General features: G+C 41.3%; 4 non-coding genes across 4 annotated transcripts; 1 reads left to right on the plus strand and 3 right to left on the minus strand.

Moving 5' to 3' along the window:
- Nucleotides 1-1,502: 1,502 nt before the first annotated feature.
- Nucleotides 1,503-1,576, minus strand: TRNAI-AAU (transfer RNA isoleucine (anticodon AAU)). Its single transcript has one exon. It is a non-coding gene; the product is annotated as a tRNA-Ile (tRNA).
- A 7,116-nt stretch (nucleotides 1,577-8,692) lies between these two features.
- On the minus strand, nucleotides 8,693-8,765 carry TRNAV-UAC (transfer RNA valine (anticodon UAC)). Its single transcript has one exon. It is a non-coding gene; the product is annotated as a tRNA-Val (tRNA).
- Nucleotides 8,766-17,934: 9,169 nt separating this feature from the next.
- Nucleotides 17,935-18,007, plus strand: TRNAI-AAU (transfer RNA isoleucine (anticodon AAU)). Its single transcript has one exon. It is a non-coding gene; the product is annotated as a tRNA-Ile (tRNA).
- Nucleotides 18,008-21,447: 3,440 nt separating this feature from the next.
- Nucleotides 21,448-21,521, minus strand: TRNAL-AAG (transfer RNA leucine (anticodon AAG)). Its single transcript has one exon. It is a non-coding gene; the product is annotated as a tRNA-Leu (tRNA).
- Between the last annotated feature and the right edge of the window lie 1,711 nt (nucleotides 21,522-23,232).

Consider the following 23,232-nt stretch of genomic DNA (forward strand, 5'->3'; position numbering starts at 1 on the left):
TCTAATGTGTTGATGATTGAAAGAATGAGAATGGGTGAGATTACCAGGGAGGGAGTACATATAGAGAAAATGTTCAAGGACCAGTCTGTGGGACATGCTCCTATACAATGGGTGAGGAGAGGTGACACCAACAAAAACTATTGAGAAGGATGAGCCAGTGAGGTAGAAAGGCAGTCAGGACAGCAGTGTCTTGGAATTCAAAAAAAAAAAAAAAAGAAGTTTTAAGATAGTGTTTACTGACATTGAGAAGTTGTCTTATTTCCTTCGGGCTAGAGTCTGGAAGTCCAAATTCAGGGCACAGCTCTAGGGGAATTCTTTCTTTCTGTTGGCCCTGGGGGAAGATCCTTGCCTCAGTTTCCATAGCCTCAGAGTTCCTGGGGTCCTTGTTGATCCTCACATGTGCTTCTGTCTTCCTCAGTTTGTCCTCCCTTGTCACAGGGCCTAATCTGTTCTTTTTGTATCTCAAGAGTTATTACATTTAAAACATATCCTACACTGATTATGGCCTCATTAACAGAACAAAGAAAACTGGTTCCCCAATGGGAATAAATTCCCAGGTATAGGGGTTTGGATTTCAACACAAATTTTAGGGGGGCACAATTGAATCCTTAACAGAAGTCAAGGAAGAGACGGTCTTGAAAAAGTGAGAAGTCATTGGTAATCTTGACAAGAAGTTTCCATGAACTGGTGGTGTCAAAAACCAGAATGTAGTGGATTTCAGAACTGGAGCTAGGAAATCTGGATAATTCTCTAGGGGATGTTATAAAGCCATCTGAGAAACAGGGTAGTAGCTAGAGGGATATGTTGGGTCAAGAGAAACCTTGTTAAGTTAGGAGACAGCACATGTGAATATTCGTGGAAATAACACAATAGTCAGGAGACTATTCAGAGGTTTCCCGTGTTCATCTGACTTTGGCCCCGTTCTAGGTCTTGGGGATCCAGAAAAAGAAATCTGTCTTCATGGACAGAAATTGTATCATGGACAGAAGCCAACTTGTAGGTTAAAAAAATGGAAATTTGCATTATATTTGACTGTCCTTATTTAATAAGTAGAAACACCATGTTCAAGAGTAGGAAAGCGCATTATAAGGGATGAATAAACACTCAGGTAGAGGAGATAATCAGTTAGAGAACGTGCTTGACAGTGTCAAGGAGTCACAGTGAGCTGGACCCTGAGAAAGGCACAAGGAAAATGAGATACTGAGATGCACAGCGGCCATCAGACGCACACCCCATCTCCAAGACCATCCCCACTCTTACCCTGGTTTTCTTCACTCAAATTTCTATCTGAAGGCTTTATATCACTTGTTCCAAAAAACTGTCCCCTCCCCCGTCCCCCGTTAGAGGGGGAACAAAGAGTGTATAGGTGTTACTACTGAGGATTAGGGAAATAAAGTCGACAATTGACCTAGATTTGATGTCACAGAGATTATTTTCAACGTGCAGCTGGGTGTACAGTGAGGATAGCAAGATTTTTTTCTTAATCAGAAAACTTTTCCCCTTGGCCAGTACGGGGATTGAACCCGCGACCTTGGCGTTATTAGCACCACGCTCTAACCAACTGAGCTAACCGGCCACCTCAGGGAGAAAATTTTTTTATGTTCACACACTAGGAAGATTTTTCACACCTTCTTCACTCATCCAAACGATACTTGCTTTTACATAATCTTAACTATGAATAAATGACACTCCTTTTTCAAGCTTCTCTGTATGTTTTTTATTTCCTCTTTCCTCACTCCCGCAGAAACAGGCACAAAATCTCTACCTCCAGCAGAGATGAATTCGCTTCTCCTGTGGAAAACAAGAAGTTCTGGAGCCGTCGATTTCATCCCAACAGAAACATTACTAGAGAGGGCTCCTTCAGCCTACCCCAGGAAGCAAACCTTTGAGAACGATTCAGACACCTCAGGAGAAGGACCTGGTTGATTTGGTCCCTGCTGACGTCCTGAGGATTCCCCTCCTGACAGGAAGGAACATCCCGGTGGATCTTCCTTGCCTGTTCTGAAATCCTGGGCAGATGACCCTTCTTCTGTGTTCGAGAAAATGCCCTGCAGCGTGGATCTCTGTGGGTCCATTTTGCGATTTTATTGTCATTCACCGCTCATGTCCCTCTTTCCTTTCCCTGAGGACGAGGACTGTGTTGTCTCGCTCTTCACTCCTCTAGGGTCCCAGGTGCCTGCACAGCATGGTTGGTTGGTCAATAATTTCAGTTCGAGAATTGGAAAAAGCGTACAGAATATCATCTTGGCTGATAATCAGGTTTTGGAAAAATAAACAAAGGCTCTAGATTTTGCTAACTGGCCAATATATTCTTGTAAACATTACCTGCAATATTCAAACAGTGGAGGTCTTGACGCTCAGATTTTTTCGGAGGTTTCAAGCTGCTCTTTTCTAGCCACCCCCATAAAACATGGACGCTGGAATGGAGAAGCGCAGACACCACCATCTTCTCCCTACTGATCTGGGGGCACCTGCCATCTCTACACTAGGTACTGAGTGTGCGGGTCCGCTATACTAAGCGATGCTTAAGGCAAAACCTGGAAAAAGGCGACTCCCTTTACCTAAGCAAAAAAGGGAATGTTAAGGGAAGATAGCGAAACGGTGGGAAGAAGAAAGAAAAGAAAAACATATCACAGTTTTCATTTTCCTTCAGTAAATCAAGTAAATGCAACAAGAAACTGTAGACTAACTTAAAAGAAGTAGGCATGTGTGAAGCCTAACATAAAGATGTGTGATGTCCCAGGGATGAACAATATAGAGTCCAGTCTTGCAAATCACCCCTTCCCTGTATCTGGCCCGCAGCTTGATATTCCAGGGTCATATCCCTGCAGCTAGCTGCCCGGCCCCTAGTGCGGACTCACGGGCTTCCAGAGTTCGGTCCTGAGGGTCTGGTGCTCCGGTTCCTAAAGGGTAATTTCTTTCCCTAGAGGGGCATACACAAGAGTAATTTCCATGGGACAATACTGAGGAGTTTCTTAAAATTAAATGCTTCATTCCTGTCGCCAGCCCGCCTGTGTTTGTAAAGGAATGGGATCTATGAGGGAAGACATTGATTGTTATGAATAGTGGAGTTTGCTTGGTCGTTTTAATAGGCAAAAAGTATGAGTGAAAGAAGTGTACCGTCACTGTGAGAATTTTCTGGAGGAAAAGACGGCTTTGAGATTATCCAGCCTGGGGCATCTAGAAAAACTCTATTCTGTAGAGGGAACTTGAGACTGAAGGCCAGTTTCATCGTAGTTGCAGTGATTGGGCTTGCCCAATATAGGAAAGGCCTTGCTTGCTATGAAACACGGTGGGAAAACATCTGTTTTCTGAGCTTAGAAATGAACTAATTTTGTACCGGAGATCCTTCCTCCTTACCGAACATATAAAAAGCAACCACCCATTGCCATTAACCGAACATAGAAGAGCGTATATTTTGTGACCAACGCAAGAACTCTCCTGCCCTCTGTGTTGGTCTGGGCTTGAAAGCAGTACATCTTCTCCCTAGAGAGGCTGACACTCAGGTCTTCCCTCACCCATAGCCAGTGCCAGCGCCTCCCCTGCCCAGTTCCTCTCTGTTTCCGTGGTTTCCAAGAGGGTGGAGGCGGGTCTTAAGAGAAGGCCCCTGCCCCAAAGATCCCCCTCTGAGTGGAGCCAGTGGACCTGGCTCCCTTCAGATTCAGAGCGTGGAATGTACAGGTTTTCTGTCAAGTGAGGACCTCAAAAGCTTATCCGCTTTGAAATCGACCCCTAGGGACTTCCGGGTTCAAATCAAATGTCATCAGGAGTCTTCATCAATTTTTTTCTTCTTTCCGAAGGTCTTGTTCATTTGGTTTAATCAACATGATGTCATTAATATGTTGATAATTTTTAAAAGGGAAAGACTTCAGGGGAATTATTTATATAACTAATGTAAGGCTAAATAAAGCAAATTTTAAAGTATTTTTAAACATAATGATTACCATTAATTTCGAAGAGCTTTCGACAGAACATAGAATAATCTTGGAATATTAAATAGGACATACCAAGAATATATGAAGATTATTAAATTTTTTCTAATGAAAAATTTCATGGGTAAACAATGTGAATTTCCCAGTTAAAACGCTTTCATGACGCGTTGGAAAGAAAGTGTCCACAAACATTTTTGGGATCTTAGGATTCTTACTCTGTCCTATAGGGTCGCTATGAGTCAGAATCGACTCCATGGCCATGGGTTTGGTTTTTTGTTTTTGGTTAGGATTCTTGGAAGGGGATTCTTCCACTGAAAGTATTTGCTGCCCTCCAGTGGCGGTTGGTGTAATGTTGAAAAATAAAAGTTCTTTGGGGAATATTAGCTTAAGTATGCACCCAAGAAGTCTGGTTGGGTCAAACTTTTGTCTTTTTTGGCTTTTGTACAGCAGGATAAGTCTTATAAGCACATTTATGATTCCTGGGTCATAGTTAGAGAGGCCTGGTGGCTTTGGGTTGTGCAAGTGTGTGTGTCTATGTTTTGGGGGCGGGGGGTGTGGAGTATTTGAGAAATCAATGCCACCAAATGGATTTTGCAACATATTTGAAAAGTTTTACGTTTTTTGGAATATGTGTTGCCCACAAATTATGTATCGAAGTGTATCAAAATTCATTATTTTAAGGCAGGAGACAAATGGCATATATGAATATTTATGGAAGTAACCTGAAAGTCAAGAGAAAATTAAGAGGTTTCATACATTCACTCTGGCTTTGGCATCATTCTAGGTCTTGGAGATCCAGAAAAGGAAAAAAAAAAATCTCTCTTCATGCACAGCAATTAGAGTGCAAGTCAATTGATACCTTAAAAAAAAAAAAGAAAGAAGGAAGGAAAATATGCATTGTGTCTGACTGCGACTACTATAAATCTATAGGGATTAGTTTCAGCGGTAAGAAAGAGCAGTGCAAGGGCTGAGGTGACAATCAGGTAGCAGAGATAATCAGGTAGAGAAAGTACTTGACAGTCCCATGGAAACACAGTGCATTGAGCCCTGGAAAAGGGACAAGGAGAACGAGGTGTCAGATGGACAATGGCCTCCATGCACACCGCCCATCCCCAAGGCCATCCCCACTCCTAGCCTCCTTTTCTTCACTAAAATTTCCATCTTCTGGCTTTGTGTCACTTGTTTCAAAAATCTCTTTGTTTCTTGTCTTCACCATGCCCATTTTTGAGGGGGAGCAAAGAGGGTAGGTGTCACTACTGAGGATTATTAAAGAGATACAGTCGACATTTGAACTAGATTTTATATCAGAGTGCCTATTTTCTCAGTTTAGCTGGGTGTGAATTGAGTGCAAAGTTATTTCTGTGTTTATTTTTAATCAACAGAAATCTTGTTTTCCTGGCTCAAACATAGACCAAAGCTGGGAACTTGGCATTATTAACATCACACTCTAAACAAACATTCTAACCAGACAACTGTTTAAAAAAAAAAAAAAAAAAAAAACTACTCTTTTACATTCAGATAGATCTGTCTTTGTTGTCTTCCTCTTCACTCATCCAAAGGAGACTCTCATATACATAATCTTAACGATGACTAGATGACACTATTTTTTCAAGCTTCTCTTTATGTTTTCTATTTCCCCTTTCTGCATTCCTGCAAAAAGAAAAAGAAAAGAAACTCAAAAACTACCTCCAGCAGTAATGAACTTCGCTCCACCATTGCAAAATAAGACGTTCTGGAGCTTGTCTATTTCTTCCCTAGAGAAACATTGACTAGAGAGTGCTCCTTCATCCTTCCCCAGAAAGCCTTAGAGAAGGGTACTGCAACCCCTGGAAAGGATCAGGTGGATCAGGACGTGAGGATTCCCTTCCAGACAGGAAAGAGGATCCCCGTTGGATCCGCCCTGTGCGTTCCTATATCCTGGAGAGACGGCCTCTTCTTTGTGCTCCCTCAAAGGCTAAAGTTGATTAATTTCCAATTTAGGGCAAAATGTAATAGGCAGAGTACCCCTGTGAAAGCACCTAAAGAGACTTTTTATCTCCTGAGCCTTGTATGGTCCATGGATATTTAGACTCTCAGGGCACTTGTAGGAGATAACGTTGGTTCACTATATTAATGACATATGATTCATTGCCATATGAATAGAGAATGACCCAGCTCCAAAATCCCATTCAATGTATGGTTTCTTGACCACTCCTGGCACAAGCTGTATTCATGTGGATTAGATATTTGTCTGCAGGAAGTTTATTAGGGAATGATATGGGAACAACACCTGTAAAGCAGTGAGGGATGCAGGGTTAGAAGGGGAAAAGTCGACAGGCAGCAACAGAGGCCTGATCTGATCCCGTGAGGAGCCTTGAAAATGGGAGAGCCCTTCAGAGTTAAGGCAAGAGAGTCAGACCTTTATAGGTATGTATTAAGCATCCATTACTGTGGGCTGCTCAGAGAGGCAACATGGCCTTGACTGAGGCAGTTCCTTTCAGCCGAGGGCAATTCCTAGAGAGGGCCTCAACTTTGTGCCATGAGGGAGCAACACTTGTGGCAGCTGGGGAAATGAATGCCTTGGTTCTGAAAGGAGCGAACCTGGGTGTCACAACCCAGCACACAACACAGAGAACAAGGTTGGAGGCAGGCTTAGCAGGCAGCTGCTAAGCAGCAGTAGGAAGGTTATTAGGTTACTACAGTAATTCAGGCAAGAGATGCAGGTAGTTTGGGCCAGATTGGAAGCAATTCAGGAGCTGAGAATTTTGTATCATGTCGCAGGAGCACCAACAGGACATCCGGACAGGAAGAAATGTTGTGATGCCTAGGTAAGAAGTGCATTTCATTATCCAGCTTTTGATTTTAGAGGACACTTGACTCATGAAACAATATTATATCCAATTTATGATTAAGAGGCACATGAACCTTCATACTAAAAAGTAATGGAAACAAAATTAGAAATTCTACCATTGATTCAATTCTTGAAAAGCTCATAGGTAATAAAAATGGAAAAACATAATAGCTAAAATTATAATCATGCTATGACTATTTCTTTTATATAGAATTTTAAAATATGGAAGTTATTACTAGCTTAAAATAATAATTTCAGGTGAATGTGGGATTAGATTAATTGATTACTTTGCTAATGGCTTGCTCTCATTTAAAGTGGTAAAGATTAATTTATGTAAATTTTAAATGGCTTCTTTTCCCACAAGGAAGAATTAGGAATGTTTGTCAGGGCCAGTGGTGCCAAGGAAATCCACGTGACTGTGGATGAAATCAATTTTGAAGACGGTGTCTAAAGCAGAATCTCTCCTAACAGGCTGTAGAACTCTGTGTCCCTAATGAACTATTTTAAAAATATTTTAAAGAATAAAACAAAGAAAAATATTGACCAAATTATGGTAGTACTATTTTTTATGCCCTAAAATATTTATTTTAGAAAATGAAATCAACTTCTATAAATGAAAAGTAGGAATGGATTTTTTCCCCAAAGTTATTTAGCTAGTGAGAGCGAAGCATAGAATCTTCTCATTCATAGCCAAGTGGTGCTTTCCGATTCATAGAGACCCTTTTCAGAAACATACCCAGGCAAATCAAGACAAAAAGGATAGCTTTTCAATAATTAGTGCTGGGACAACTGGATATCCACACACAAAAAGAAGAATTTAGAGCCTTCCCTCAAACCATACACAAACGTTAACTTAGAATCCATCATAGACTGAAATGTAAGACCTCAAATTATGAAAGTTTTAGGTGAAAACACTGAAGAAAATCTTTGTGACCTTGGACACCAAAAGCACTATCCATAAAGAAAAAAATTGACTAACAGAACTAAACTAAAATCTTTTGCACTTCGAAAGACACCATTAGGAAAATGAAAAGACAAACCATAGGCTGGGAGAAAATATCCCTGAATCAAATATCTCATGAAGGACTTGAATCCAGAATATGTAAAGAAATTTTATAAATCAATAATACTAAGATAAAGAACCAAATTTAAACACACAGAAGATTTGAATACACATTTGTCCAAATAAGACATGCAAATGGCTAGTAAACACATGTAAAGATGTTCAACACCATACTTATAAAACCAAAAAAGAAAACAGCCCAAACTCTTTGCTGTCGAGTTCTAACACATAACCACCATATAGGAAAGTAGAAGGGCCCCATAAGGTTTCCAAAGACCAGCTGGTAGAATTGAACTGCAGACCTTTACTTAGCCGCTGTAGTACTTAACCACTATACAACCAGTGCTACTCACAGTCATCATGGATGTATAAATTAAACCACATTGACATAGCACTTCACACTTACTCTGTGCCTATACCAGAAAACATAGATGATAACCTGTGTTACTGATGATGTGGACAAATTTGAACTCTCATACAGTGCAGGTGGGAATGCAAAATGACACAGCCACTTTAGAAAACAGTCTGACTGTTTTTAAAAAGGTTAATAATAATTTTAACATATTGTTGTTACAGGTTAAATTGAATCCTCCAGAAATATGTGTTGAGAATTTTAACCCCTATATCTGTGTATGAAATCCCATTTGGCAATAGGATTTGTTTGTTCTATCAGTGAGGCCGTATCCCTGTAGAATGTGTCCTAAACCTACTAACACTTGAGATGAAAACAGCAGGTTAGAGTCAAAGACAAGGGAGCACACGCTGGGTGGAAGACAGGTGCTACCAGAAAACAGACCCAGGTGAATCTACTTAGAAGCACATAAAGCAGCACAGGAAGTAGGATTGCAGGCCGCTAAAAGATTAAGTTGGCTCCACTGGGGATTGAACCCAGGATCTTCTGCGTGTAAAGCAGATGTGCTAACCACTACACCATGGAACCACTACAAGTATAGTCCCATGGACATCCAGAAGAACTAACAAATCTGTATTGGAAGAAGTCCAGCCAGAATGCTCACTAGAAGTGAGGATGGCAAGACTTCCTCTCATATATGACGTGCTATCAGAAGGGATCAGCCCTTTGAAAAGGACATTCTGTTTGGTAAATGAGAGGGTCAGTGAAGAACAGAAAGACCTTCAATGAAATGGGCTGACACAGCACTGCTACAATGGCCTCAAGCATAACAATGGTTGTGGGGATGGCACAAGAGCTGGCAGCGTTTTGTTTTCTTGTAGGGTCTGCTGTGAGTCAGAACCAGCTCCATGGCACCGAAAAACAACAAAATCAAAAAGTTGAACTAGACGAGAAAGAACCTCCCCCCAGAGACACATACTGAAGTTGGCCTTCTACCCTCCTAAACTGTGAAAAAGAAAGAAAAAAAAAAATCCTGTTCTTTAAGCCACCCAAAGGACTGGTCCCTCCTGATAACAAGTGGAAAGCATCTAAGAGGAGGCCTCACCATCTTCGATTCTAATGAGCATTCTGGCTGTACTTCTTCCAAGACATTTTGTTAGTTTTTTTGGTAGTCCATGGGACTGTACTTGTTGTGGTTCCATGGTGTAGTGATTAGCATATCAGCTTTACATGCACAAGAGCCTGGGTTTGATCCCCAGTGGAGTCAGTGGTATTTCAGTCACAGCAGCACGAAGAAACTAACACATCATTATGTCAGGGACCACATCTGTTTTGCTACCTTTGTATTGTCAAGGACTGGCACACAATAGTACATCAATACCTGTTGCCTTCAAGCCAATTCATTCTTCCATAGGGTTTCTATGGAGCAGCTGCTAACACTTTACTTAGCAGCTGAGCTCTTAATCTCAATGCCACCAGGGCCTTTCTGTATCAGTGTATCTGCTACATGTTGGGGGAAATCCTTTAGCTGTCTTGGGGAGGTGAGGCAGGCACAGAATTTTAGTATGATGTGAGGCCCACGGAGGTATGGCTAGTCTAAACGTTAAGTCTTTACTTCGGGAGCAATTCTCGTGGGGCCAAGCAGTGTCCAATCTTCTCTCAGAATCCGTTCCTCACTGATTTGAAAGTCCATTGAACTAAACTTGTCTTTGGTCTGGGATAGTGACAACTAGACCAATGACCAACATCATGATAAATGGAGAAAAGATTGAAGTTGTCAAGAATTTCATATTACTTGGATCCACAATCAATAGCACTGGAAGGAGCAGTCAAGAAATCAAAAGATGCATTGCATTGGGTAAATCTGCTGCAAAGGACCTCTTCAAAGTGTTGAAGAGCAAAGATGTTACCTTGAAGACTAAGGTGTGCTGACCCAAGACATGGTATTTTCAATCGCATGATACACATGTGAAAGCTGGACAACGAATAAGGAAAACTGAAGAAGAATTGACGCCTTTGAATTGTGGTGTTGGTGAAGAATATTGAATATACCATGGATTGTCAAAAGAACGAACAAATCCGTCTTAGAAGAAGTACAGCCAGAATGCTCCTTAGAGGCAAGGATGGCGAAAATGCATCTTACATACTTTGGACATGTTGTCAGGAAGAATGAGTCCCTGGAGAAGGACATCATGCTTGGCAGAGGACAGGGTCAGCGGAAAAGAGGAAGACCCTCAATGAGGTGGATTGACACAGTGGCTGCAACAATGAGCTAAAGCATAACAACGATTGTAAGGATGGCTTAGGACCAGGCAGTGTTTCGTTCTGTTGTGCATAGGGTCGCTTTGAGTCAGAACCGACTCAACACCACATAACAACAACAACAACAGTGACATTACCCCAAAAGTATGAAGGATAAGTAGTTAAGCTGTTGAGTTGAAAAACTAGCAGCATCTCAATGGAGTTATGTTTTTATATGGCTATTTATCTTGTCTGGAAATGCAGAAATAAATCCTCCATACTGAATTGTTGTGAAACACAAACCTTTCAGAAGGATGGTGGGCCATCCCAAGTTTTGTATGGAGTTCCTGTGCTAATCAGGCCTCCTTATCCTCATTCACCTCTGAAATGAGCTCAATCTCTTCAAACTGTATTTCCAGCACCCTTAAAGCTTTGGCACTTTTATTGTGTACTTTTAGGTCAAAGAAATCTGTGAACTCCTGATGTACAGGGTGCTAATTCAGCCTAGCCTCCCCACATAGTAGAGCCTTCATGTTCAGAAATGCTGGCTGTGATATGATGAAGTTGTTACACTTGATAGCTGCTGATGGGAAAGCTGACCCCAAACAGTGTGAAGGTTAAAACTCTCGTTCTGATAATAGAAACTAACATGGAAGTGAGGGATGTCCTGGGCTGAAATCATCACAAAGTTACAAAAAAGCAAGAAGAAAGAGTCTATTCCACAAATGTTCAAAGAGGCAAAAATGGAAAATAGACAAGCAAACTGCCAGTGCCATGTCTGCCAGAGTTCAAGGAATGTTACAGAATCGAGTATATATCAATATTACAAATGGGTAATATCATTCAAAGTTTCACCTTTTCAAACTGGCTAAAAACTGCTAAATATACATGATTCTACATTTTGAATTGTCTTTCTTCAGAAGCATTGGTTCAGATTTGAGTAATGGCAGTCAGGAAGGTCTTCACTGGTTCAACACATCTTACTATTTACTAAATGCTAAAAGACGAAGAAAAGAGTGGAAAATACGTGGATCTTTTGTGCTCTGTCTAAGATTTGTTTATATGAAACTTTCCCTAAAGGATGCTTTCTAGGTTTCCCTAGCTATTGTTTTTATACCTCACGAACAGTTGATGTGTCCTTGTGAGTCCAGCTCCAGCTAGGTCACTTCATACTAACGGACAGGGAATAATGGCCCCAATTTCAACTCCTAGGTCATGAGCACCGTGTCCGTTCACCTCTTCTGCCAGCACACTTATTGGAGGTCAATAACCTTGGTATAGTAGAAGGAACTCGAGGTATGACATCCAGTCACATCTGTTTCCATATAATATTTATTACATTGTTACAGAAAAGGGAAAATCAGTGATCTTTCTAGATCTCATTTTCATCGTTTGCTAGTTGAAAAATTAAGCCAGAATACTCCTCAGAAGGGAAGATGTTGAGACTTTGTCTTATATGTTTGGACATGTTTTCAGGAGGGACCAGTCCCTGGAGAAGGTCACATGCTAGGTAGAGAGTCAGCAAAAAAGAGGAAGACCCTCAATGACATGGATTGACACAGTGGCTGCAACAAAGAGCTCAAACATAGCAATGATTGTCAGGATTGTGCAGGACCAAGCAGTGTCTCATTCTATTGTACATGGAGTCACTATAAGACTGCACCTAACAACAACAACTACATTCTGTGCCAGACACGGTTCTAATAACAAATGCTACAGTAGTAAACGAATAAAAAAAAGTCTTTTGAGTTTTCCCTCAATGTAGAACAAAACCGGCATTCCTAACCAAGGCCAGATTTACTGAACTGATAGAGACTAGAGGAATCCCTGAGACTATTGACCTAAGACACCCTTTTAACTTGGAACTGAACTCACCTCCAGAGGCCTCCTTTCAATCAAATAATAGATTGGCTTATAAAATAAATATCACCTGTGAGGAATGTGTTCCCTTAAACAATCAACTACACGAGACCAAATGGTCAACATTTACCCAAACACCAGAAGGCAAAAATGGGTAGGGAAGCTAGATAAATGGACATAAAACAAATAGAATGGAAATAATGAGAATGCTGACACCTTGCAAAAACTGTAGCCAATGTCATGGAAAATTTGTACAAAAATTGTAAAATGGAAACCTAATTTGGTGTGTAAAATTTCACCTAAAACACAATACACATTTTTAAAAACACACAAAAAAGTATTTTCCCTCATAGACCTTACGTTCCGGTGATAAAGAAAGGTAGATTGCAAAATGATTAAGTAAATTACATAGTTTATTAGATGTACATAAATATATTGACGAAAAAAATCAGGAATGAGGATAAGGCATTCAGGAAGAGTGAAACTCTGGAAGTCCACAGTGGATTCACTAATAATGTGATATTTCAAGAAGATGAGTTAGTGCACGTATCTGGAATAGAGTGTTGAAAGCAAAGGCAGTGGTTAGTACGAAGGTCTTGAGGCAGAAAGATGTCTAATGTATTTAAAGTACAACAAGAAGGTCAATGATAACTTTAGCAGAGTGAGCAAGGGGGAGAGCAGTAGGAGAAAAGGTCAGAGAGGAAATTGATTAGGGAGCAGGGACATTATGTAGAGCCTTGCAGATTATTATAAGGATTTTGGCTTTTTTTTTTTTTTTCCTCTGAGTACAGTAAGGATCTAATGATGCATTTTTAGTACAGAGAACCATAAGGAGCCATTGTCGGGTTTTAAATATTCTGTAGTCAGTATCTTGTTAAAGGCAATGGAAGCAAACTCAAGACAAAATAAGAAATATTGACAATATTCTGAACCCCTGGTGGTGCATGGTTAAGAGCTCGTTGGCTGCTAACCAAGAGGTCAGCAGTTAGAATCCACCAGCTACTTGGAAACCCGATGGGGCAGTTCAACTCTGTTCTATAGAGTTACCCTGGGTTGGAATCAACTCCATGGCAACAGGTAATAATATTCTACATTAGAGAATATTATGGCTAGAGCCAAGCTAATAGTAATGGGAGTATCTGAGAACTGGCCATATTCCAGATATATTTTGAAGATAAAGCAAGGACAATTTTCAGAGTGACTGGATATGCTGAATAGAGCAAAAATGGAGTCAGTGAAGATCCCAAATTCTTAGTCCTAAACAGCTGGAAGGATGAAGTTGCAGTTAAATGAGATAGAGATCGATATGTTTGGAACAGTATCAGAGGGTAGATATGAATTCCACTTCGGGATATGTTAAGTTTAAGATGATTACTGTAAGACTTCTAAGAGGAGATAATCAGTTGGCTAGAGATACACAATGGTACTCCAATGAAGACCATGGAAGATGTAACCATGAGATGATGAGCTTAGCCACAGAATGACAACAAAAACAGAAGAGGCCTGAGGATTGAGCTCTGAGACTTTACAATGTTTACCCAAAAGCCAAAGAGGTCAGATAAGGAGATAATCAGGTAGAGAAAGTGCTTGACAGTCATATGGATATAGTGCACTGGACCCTGAAAAAGGGACAGGGAGAACAAGATGTCAGACGGACAGTGGCCATCAGACGCACAACCCACTTCCAAGGCCATCCCCACTCCCAGCATCATTTTCTTCACTGAAATTTCTATCTTAAGGCTTTATGTCACTTGTTTCAAAAACCTCTTTCTTCTTCTCCTCACCCACCCCTTTAGAGGGAGAGCAAAGAGGGTAGGAGTCACTACCTAGGATTAAAGAAATAAAGTTGACATTTGATCTAGGTTTTATGTCAAAGAGGCTCTTTCCAATAGTTCAGCTGGGTGTGAAGTGAGTACAGCAACATCTTCTCTCGACCCAGCATGGGCATCAAACTGGGCACCTTGTCTTTATTAGCACCTCCTAACCAGCTGAACAAACCCGCCACCAGTAAAAAAGTTATTTTATATTTAGAAACTGCTAAGTATGTGGACTCCCTCATCACTCATCAAAAGAACCCTCTCATTTACCCAATATTAACTATTACAAAATGATACTATGTTTTTGAGTTTCTCTTTATGTTGCCTATTTCCCTTTTCCACACTCCTGCAAAAAGAAGAAGAAACATAAAATCTGCACCTCCAGCAAAAACGAACTTCGCTCCTCCGTCACAAAATAAGACGTTCTGGAGCTCATGGAATTCATCCGAGAGAAACTTTCACTAGAGAGGGTTCCTTCATCCTACCCCAAGAAGCCTTTGAGAAAGATTCAGAGACCCCTGGGAAGGATTTGTTGGATTTGGCCCTGGCTCAGGACATGAGGATTCCTCTCCAGAATGTCCCAGGTGGATCAGCCCACCTGCTACTAAATCCTGGGGAGATGCCCCTTCTCTGTGTTCTGGGAAGGCTAAAGTTGATTAATTACAATTTAGGGCAAAATGTAATAGGCAAAATACCTCTGTAAAAGTATCTAAAGAGACTTTTATCTCATGAGCCTTATATTGTCCATGGCTATTAAGACTGTCTGGACATTTGTATAGGATAACATGTGTTCACTGTATTAATTGCCACAGGAATACAGAGCGATCCAGCTTCAAAATCTCATTTAGTGTATGGTTTCTTCGACCACTCCGGGCACAAACTGTATGCAAATGGGTTAGATATTTGTACACAGGAATTTTATTAGGGGATGCTATGGGAACAACACCTGTCAGGGAGTGAGGGAAGCACGATTACAAGCGGAAAAGTTGACAGGCAGCAACAGAGGCCTGAGCTGATCCCTTGAGGAGCTCTGAAAATAGGATGGCCCTTCAGAGTTGACCCAAGAGAATCAGACCTTTATAGGCATGTATTGAGCAGTCATTAGTGTGGGCTGCTTTCAGAGAGGGGACATGGCCTTGATAGAAGCAGTTCCTTTCACCTGAGGGCAATTCCTAGAGCAGGCTTCAAATTTGTTCCATGAGGGAGTAACACTCCTGTCAGATGGGGACATGAATGCCTTGGTCCTGAAAGGAGGAAACCTGGGTGGTACAACACGTCACAGAGAACAAGGTTGGAGGCAGGCTTAGCAGGCAGCTGATAACCAGCAGGAGGAGGGTTGTTAGGCTACTGCAATAATTCAGACAAGAAATGCAGGTAGTTTGGGCCAAATTCATAGCACTTCAGTAGTTGAGAATGTTGTATCATTTTGAAGTAGCGCCAACAGGACATCCAGACAGGAAGAAAGGTTGTGATGCCCACGTGACAAGTGTATTTCTTTTGATTTTTTATTTTACAGAATACATGAGTCATAAAACAATACATCCAGTTTATGATTAATATGCACATGAACCTTAATACTCAAAAATAATGGAAATGAAATTAGAAATTCTACCATTGATCCAATTCTTGAAATGCTCAGAAGTAATGAAAATAGAAAAATATAATCCCTAAGAATATAACCATGCTATGACTATTTCTTTATGTAGAATGTTAAAATATGGACGTTATTTACTATATTAAGATAATGATTTAGGTGCACGTCATAGTAGATGAATTGACTACAGTGCAATTGGCTTCTTTTCATATAAAATGCTGAGATAATAAGCTGAGTAATCACAAGATAATGACCTTAGCTTTTATGATATTAGAATAAATAGAGAAGAGGAGAAGTCTGAGGACTGAGTTCTGAGGCTGTCCAATGTTTACCCAAAAGCCAAAGAAGCCTTGGGATCCAAATGGGCAAAGTTGTGCTCCTTTTTAAAGCAGTCACTTCTTTCCTGCTCATCATATTCAGATTGAAATCTAACCTCCATACTGTACAGGACCTTCCCTGACCTCCCTGTTCTTGCACCTGTTATTCCACTTACCTTCTCTTCTCTGAGGGCTCTGATTCAAACCTACACCTGAAGGTCTCTGTACTCCACTTACTCTCCATCCTGTTCACCCAAGATCAGAATCCCCCCTCCATTCAACTACTCTTCAACCAACTCAGTTTTTTTTTTTTTTAATTAACTGAAATGTTGTTTAGCCACCAATGTGGTGATCATTAGGACTGGGGGTGAGGCCCCTTTTCTGTGCTCCTCTGAGAAAACCCTGTGATTTTTATCGGTTGTTCTACTCACCAATTTTACTGTAACTAAATTACTGTGGGAAAATTTGTCATAATGATCACTTTAGGTGCCCCTTTCCTCCTTCTAGCATTCCATTTCCCTAAGGCCATCTGGTACTTCTATTCACCAGCATGAGATTGCGCTGCTCAATAATTTCTTCAAAATAAGTATTAAGGCACATTTTTGAGAAAGGTTAACGAACAAACATAGGTGTTGAATGGAATCGCTGTCTAACCTGCAGATCGGATCTGAAAATAGTGTCAAGCTTGAGATTGTGCTAATAAGAAACATGCTTTTCGCCTCCTTTACCCCCAGTATTTTCATCACGTTGTTTTTTTAGCTGCCAAAGAAGGAGACATAATGTGATCTTTCTCAGAGACTGAGAAATCTCTCTAGTCAAAAATTTCTAATACTTGGGGACAAGCGCATTTTCGCTGCTGAACACCTGGACCTAGACGCGACCTTTGGAAAGTTTAATTTTAGAGCCCTGGTGGTTTATTGGTTAGGCCGGGGCTGCTAATCAGAAAGATTAGCAGTTCAAATCCACCAGGCGCTCCTTGGAAACTCCATGGGGCAGTTCTACTCTGTCCTATAGGGTCTCTATCAGTCAGAATCTACTCGACAGCAAGGGGTTTGGCTTTTTCGTTTGGTGGTGTAGTGGTTAAGAGCTCAGCTGCTGAGCAAAAACTCAGCAGTTCAAATCCACCAGCGGCTCCTTGGAAACCCTATGGGACAGTTCTACTCTGTCCTATAGGGTCCGTGTGAATCAGAAACGACAGGGCTGCACCTGACAGGAACAACAGAAGGCAGATTGCTTCCAGTCTCCGAGGGAAGGACAGTGATTCAAGACAACTCACATGAAATGAATAACAAATAAGAGTCAGGTACATCACAATGGTCATCTTCCTGCTATAAAACAGATTTAAGGGTTTCGGACACAGAGTTTACACGTTCCAGAACAGAAAAGATGAGTGATACAGAATAGAACTTCCTTTGATGCTCAGAATAGAGCTTCATTTCACGTCTAATAGACTCACTCGCCACAGATTACACTTCCATAGATCGCCACCACCCTCGCGACCCTCGGTTAGCAGGAAACTGGGCACAGCCCGACACCCACGCCCTCTGCTCTTCGGTCTCTCTCGCTAGTGCCGAGGGACAAATTGCCGAGGGCCTACTGAAACCAGCCCTTTCGTCCTGTTTCCTAAGGGTTCATGTTCAGTCATCCGGAGATGAAGATCATTGCGTCTTGCACCAGCAGAGAAATGAGATCAGAATTTATCAAGAAATTTCTTGAAACTTGCCGGTGATTTTCCTGGTGCTTGTAAAGGAATTGGGACCCTGGGAGTAGCATTCGCTTGACTATGATTTCTCGAGTTTTGATACTGCTGATTATAAGAATGGGAAAGTACAAGGGGAAAAAATGTTTCTCAACCTGAAAATATCCTGAAGGAAAGCACATATTGCCTATTAATCAATTACAAACGGGAAACAAATGTACACAAGCGAGTTTCCGTAGTGTAGTGGTTATCACGTTCGCCTAATACGCAAAAGGTCTCCGGTTCGAAACCGGGCAGAAACAAACTGGGCATTACTTTTGTGAGTTCTGATTTTCACTGCACAAACTCTTAATCCGAACATGCTTCAACGAATCCCCTAACCTTCGCTTTCCTTTTGTAGCACCTGACTTTAAATTAAAAGAATAATGTGCTTGACTTGCCTCCTCGCCCGGCCCCGGACGCTTGTCAGGTTTTCCATTTCCCGCTGAGTTACAAAAGTTTCTGCACCCGGTAGAAAGGCGAGGTCTCCATCGTTCTCTGGCACAGGATTCAAAGTGAAGAGTCCTGAGACAATAGAGTGGCTGCTGTATACAAAAAAAAAAAAAGTTGCTGTCAGGTCACTTACGACTCACAGAGACGCTATGGGACTCAGCATAACGGCCCCATTAATTTTCCTACAGGAGATCTTAGACTCGAACTGCTGACATTTCAGATAACAACCAAGCTGTTAAGCAAATCGCCACCAAGGCTCTGGACAAGAAATAAAACAAATTAAAAAAAAAAAAAAAAAAAAAAGAAGCCAATTGCCATGGAATCAATTCTGACCATAGCAGCCCCATACAACAGGGTAGAAATGCTCCACAGAGTTTCCAAGGAACGCTTGGTGGATTCGAACTGCCAAGCTTTTGGTTAGCAGTCATAGCACCTTACTACATCACCAGGTTTTCCGGACATGAAATAGGCGACCTTAAAGGTATGCACGTGCTTGGCCAAAAGTAGTGAGGCTGAAGCAGGCCGCATAGACTAAAATCTATTTTTATTTACAAGTTTGGTAAGCGGTCGTAGTTAATGCTGGAAACCACTATGTGTGAGTGTTTGTTAAAATCAGTATGGAAAGTTCCAGGAAGGAATAACAGTACAAGCTGAAACTCATTATTTTCATTGTTTCCCTACCTATGGGTGGACTGTTCCATGAAGGGTACTGTATCTTAGCCAACAAAGAACTGCGCCACAGGGAAGTTATGCTCTCACAAAGGAGCTTATTGTAATTTCCTTTTGACTGCCCTGAGAACCTGTTGAAAGTCACCAAACCAAGAACAGATGTTGCCAGGCTGTTCCCAAGGAAATGGAATCTAGCCAACAAAGATTCCTTAAATCAATCATGTATTCCCATAGGTGATGTTTCCCACCTTTGACAATCATGTAACTTTTCTTAATTTACTTCCTTCTGTAACAGTATATTGGAGACTCCCTGACTGTGAATCAGTGGATTCTCCTAGTCTCTTGTGCCCAGCACACACTGGCAAAGTCCTCGTGGCAATGATCATCTTTGTCCTTGTTTAATAAAAATCTCTTTTGATTGCATTTGACTGTGGGGTCATTTTCTCCTATGACAGACAAGATGGTGGCTGTCAAGGGAGCCAGAAATAGTCACAGTCTGGATATATTTTGAAGATAAAATAAAAATTTCTGACATACTGGGTGTGAGGTATGAGAGAAAGAGTAAAATAAATGATGTCTTCGAGGGTTTTTTTTGCCTCAAAGACAAGAAGAACTGAGCTGTCATTAACTGAAATGGTGAAGCTTGGATGTAGTAGGATTATTAGAGAAAAGTGGGAGTTCAGTTTTAGGCTTGCTAACTTTTAGATGCCTAGGACAAAACATCCAAGTGGCAATGCCAAGGAATCAGTTGTATATACAAGACACAAGGTTAATGGAGTGTTCTAGACTGCAGATACAAATTCGTGAGTTGCAGGTATATAAACCAAAAAGCCAAACCCATTTTGATGAAGAAGTTAAGGGCTCAGCTGCTAGCCGAAAGGTCACCAGTTCAAACCCACCACCCACTCCATGAGTGAAAGATGTGGCAGTCTGCTTCTGTAAAGATCATAGCCTTGGAAACCCTATGGGGCAGCTCTACTCTGTCCTATAAGGTTACTAGGAGATGATGTAGGCATACCGATGATTTAAGCTATGAGAATGGATGAGATTCCCAGGGAGTGAGTGTATATAAATTACAGGTTCGAGGACCAATCTGTGGGACTTTCTAATATAGAATGGGTGAGGAGAGGGGAAAGAAACAAAGGACATTGAGAAGGTTGAGCCAGCAAGGTAGAAAGATAGTCAGGACAGTAGGGTTTTGGAAGACAAATTTAAAAAAAAGAAAAAAACTTTTAAGACAGTAAGTATGTTTATTGACACTGAGAAGTTGTCTTAATTTCTTAGTGCTGCTGTAACTGAAATACCACAAGTGGTTTTCTTTAAGGAATAGAAATTTATTTTCTCACAGTTTAGGAAGCTGGAAGTCCAAATTCAGGGCACTACTGTAGGAAAATGCTCTCTCCCTCTTAGCCCTGGGAAAAAATCTTTCTCTTCGTTTCTATACCCCCAGAGTTCCTGGTTCCTTAGTAATCATCCGGTGTGTTTCTGTCTTCCTCAGTTTGTGCTCTCTTATCTCAGTGCCAGTCTGCTCTTTTTGTATCTCAAAAGTGATTAAATATAAGAGGTACCCTACACTGATATGGCCTCATTAACATAAAAATAAAACTGATTCCAAAATGGGATTAAATCTCCAGGTACGGAGGTTTAGATTCTATCACATATTTTGGAGAGACATAATTGAATTTGTAACTGAAGTCAAGGAAGATAAGGTCTTGAAAAAGTGACAAGAATACATTAGTAATCTTGACAAGGAGATTCCATGAACTGATGGTGTAAAAAAAAAACCAGAATGTAGTGGATTTAAAAACACAAGGAGAGGAATTGGAGACAGTAAATCTGGATAACACTTTAGAAGTGATTTTTATAAGGCCATCTGAGAAACAGGGTAATACCTAGAGGGGTATGTTGGGTCAAGAGAAACCCTTTTAAAAAAGGAGACAAATAGCATATTTGAATGTTCATGGGAATAATACAATAGGCACAAGTTGAGAGGTTTCACACATTTAATCTGACTTTGGCACAATTCTAGGTAATGGTAATTGAGAAAAAAAAATCTGACTTTGCAGACAAATATGGTGAAGGCCAACTGGTAGACAGAATTTTAAAAAAGAAAAATATGCATTAAGTCTGGCTGCGATTATTTTAACAGCTGAAAGTATCAATTTCAACATTATGAAAGGGCAGTGCAAGGGATGAGTTGTGAGTCAGGTAGAGGACATAATCAGAGAAAGTGCTTGAGGGCCACATGGTAGACAGTGCGCTGGACACTGAAAAAGGGACAAGGAGAATGGGACGCTCTTATGGACAGCGGCCATCAGGCGCACACCCCATCCCTAAGACCATCCTCCCTCCTAGCCTGGTTTTCTTCACTAAGATTTCTATCTTAAGGCTTAATGTCACTTGTTCCAGAAAACCCTTTTTTCTCGCCCCACCCACCTTTAGAGGGGAGCGAGTCGCCATTACTGTGGATTAAGGAAATAAAGTCGAAGTTTGATCCCGAATTGGTGTCACAGAGGTTATTTTCAAACTGCAGCTAGGTACACCGCAAGGTTTTTTTTAAACAAAAACGAACTCCTTTCCTTGGCCCGTACAGGGATCGAACCGGCCACCTTGGCGTTCTTAGCACCACGCTCTAACCAACTGAGATAACCGGCCTCTCGCGTAAGAGATTCTTTCTTATTTGAAAAGATCGAAGATTGCTCACTCCCTCGCCATCCATCCAAAGGATACTCACTTTTTCATAATGTTAGCTATGATCAAATGACACTGTGTTCAAACTTCTCTTTAGGTTTTCCGTTTTCCCTTTCCTCACTCCCGCAAAAAGAAAAAGGAACAAAAACTCTACCTCCAGCAGAAATGAATTCCTCCTCCTATGGAAAATAAGACGTTCTGGAGCTCGTCGATTTCGTCCCTACAGAAACATTCGCTTGAGAGGGCTCCCCCATCCTACCCCAGGAAGCCTTTGAAAAGGATGCAGACACCTCCGGGAGGGATCTGGTGGATTTGGTCCCCGCTCAGGGCGTGAGGATTTCTTTCCACACGGGAAGGAACATCCCCCGTGGATCTGACCAGCGTCTCCCTATATCCTGTGGTGATGCCCCTTCTTTGTGGTCTGTGAAAACGCCCTGCCGCGTGGATCTCTGTTGGTCTATTTTGCGATTTTATTGTCATTAACTGCCTATGTTCCTCTTTCCTTTCCTGGAGGACGACGACTGTGTCGACTTATTCTTTCGTCCTCCAGTAGTCCCTGTGCCCACACAGCATGGTGGTTGACTCAATAATTGAAGTTCACGAACGGGAAAAAGCGTACAGAAAATCATGTTTGCTGATGATCAAGTCCTAGAAAAATTAAAAGGCTCTACATTTTGCTAACCTGAAAATACATTCTTTCAATCATTACCTGCAATATTCAAACAGTGGAGTTCAAGACGCTCAGATTATTTCGGAGGTGTCAACCTCCTGTCTCTGTCCCAGACACCCCCGGACAAAAAGGGACTCTGAGACGAAGAAGCACAGACATCACCACCATCTCCCACTGCTCTGGGGACAACTGCCATCTCTAAACTCAGCCAAAGTGTGTGGGTCCACCATGCCAAGTGATGCTTAAGGAAAAACCTGAAAAAAGGCAGCTAGCTTCTAGCTAACCAAAAGAAAGAAAAGAAATGTTAGGGGAAGATAGTGAAAAGGGAGGGTACAAGAAAGAAAAGAAAAATATATCAGAGTTTTCATTCTCACCCAGTAAATCAAATAAGTGGTACAAGAAAACTGCAGACACAATTCAAAGAATTATGCATGTGTGAAGCAAAATCTAAGTATGTTTGTCATCCCAGAGATGGACGATATACAGTCCAGTCTAGGAAACCACCCCAACCCCATGCATCTGGCCCTGGAGCTTGACATTCCCAGGTCATATCCCTCCAGCTGCCCAGCCCCAAGTGTGGACTCACAGGCCTCCAGAGTTCAGTTCTGAGGACCTTGAGCCCTGCTTCCTAAAGGGTCATTTTCTTTCACTAGAAAACATACACAAGAGAAACTGACAAGGGATAATATTGAGGAGTTTCTTGAAATCAAATCCTTCGCTCTTGCCAGCCTGCTTGTGTTTGTAAAGGAATTGGGGACTTGAGCGAAGACTTTGACTGTTATGAATAATGGCGTTTGAATGTTAATTTTAATACACAAATAGTATGAGTGAAAGAAACGTACCGTCACTGCGACAGTTTCCTTGAGAAAAAGACGGCTTCAAGATTATTCAGCCTGGGGTATCTAGGAAAACTCTGTGTTATCCTGTGGAGGCAACTTGTGACTGAAGACAAGTTTCATTGTAGATGAGGTTATCGCCTTTGCTCAATGCAGGGAAGGCCTTGCT

Source organism: Elephas maximus, chromosome 1, assembly GCF_024166365.1.
Source record: "Elephas maximus indicus isolate mEleMax1 chromosome 1, mEleMax1 primary haplotype, whole genome shotgun sequence".
Lineage (NCBI taxonomy): Eukaryota > Metazoa > Chordata > Mammalia > Proboscidea > Elephantidae > Elephas > Elephas maximus.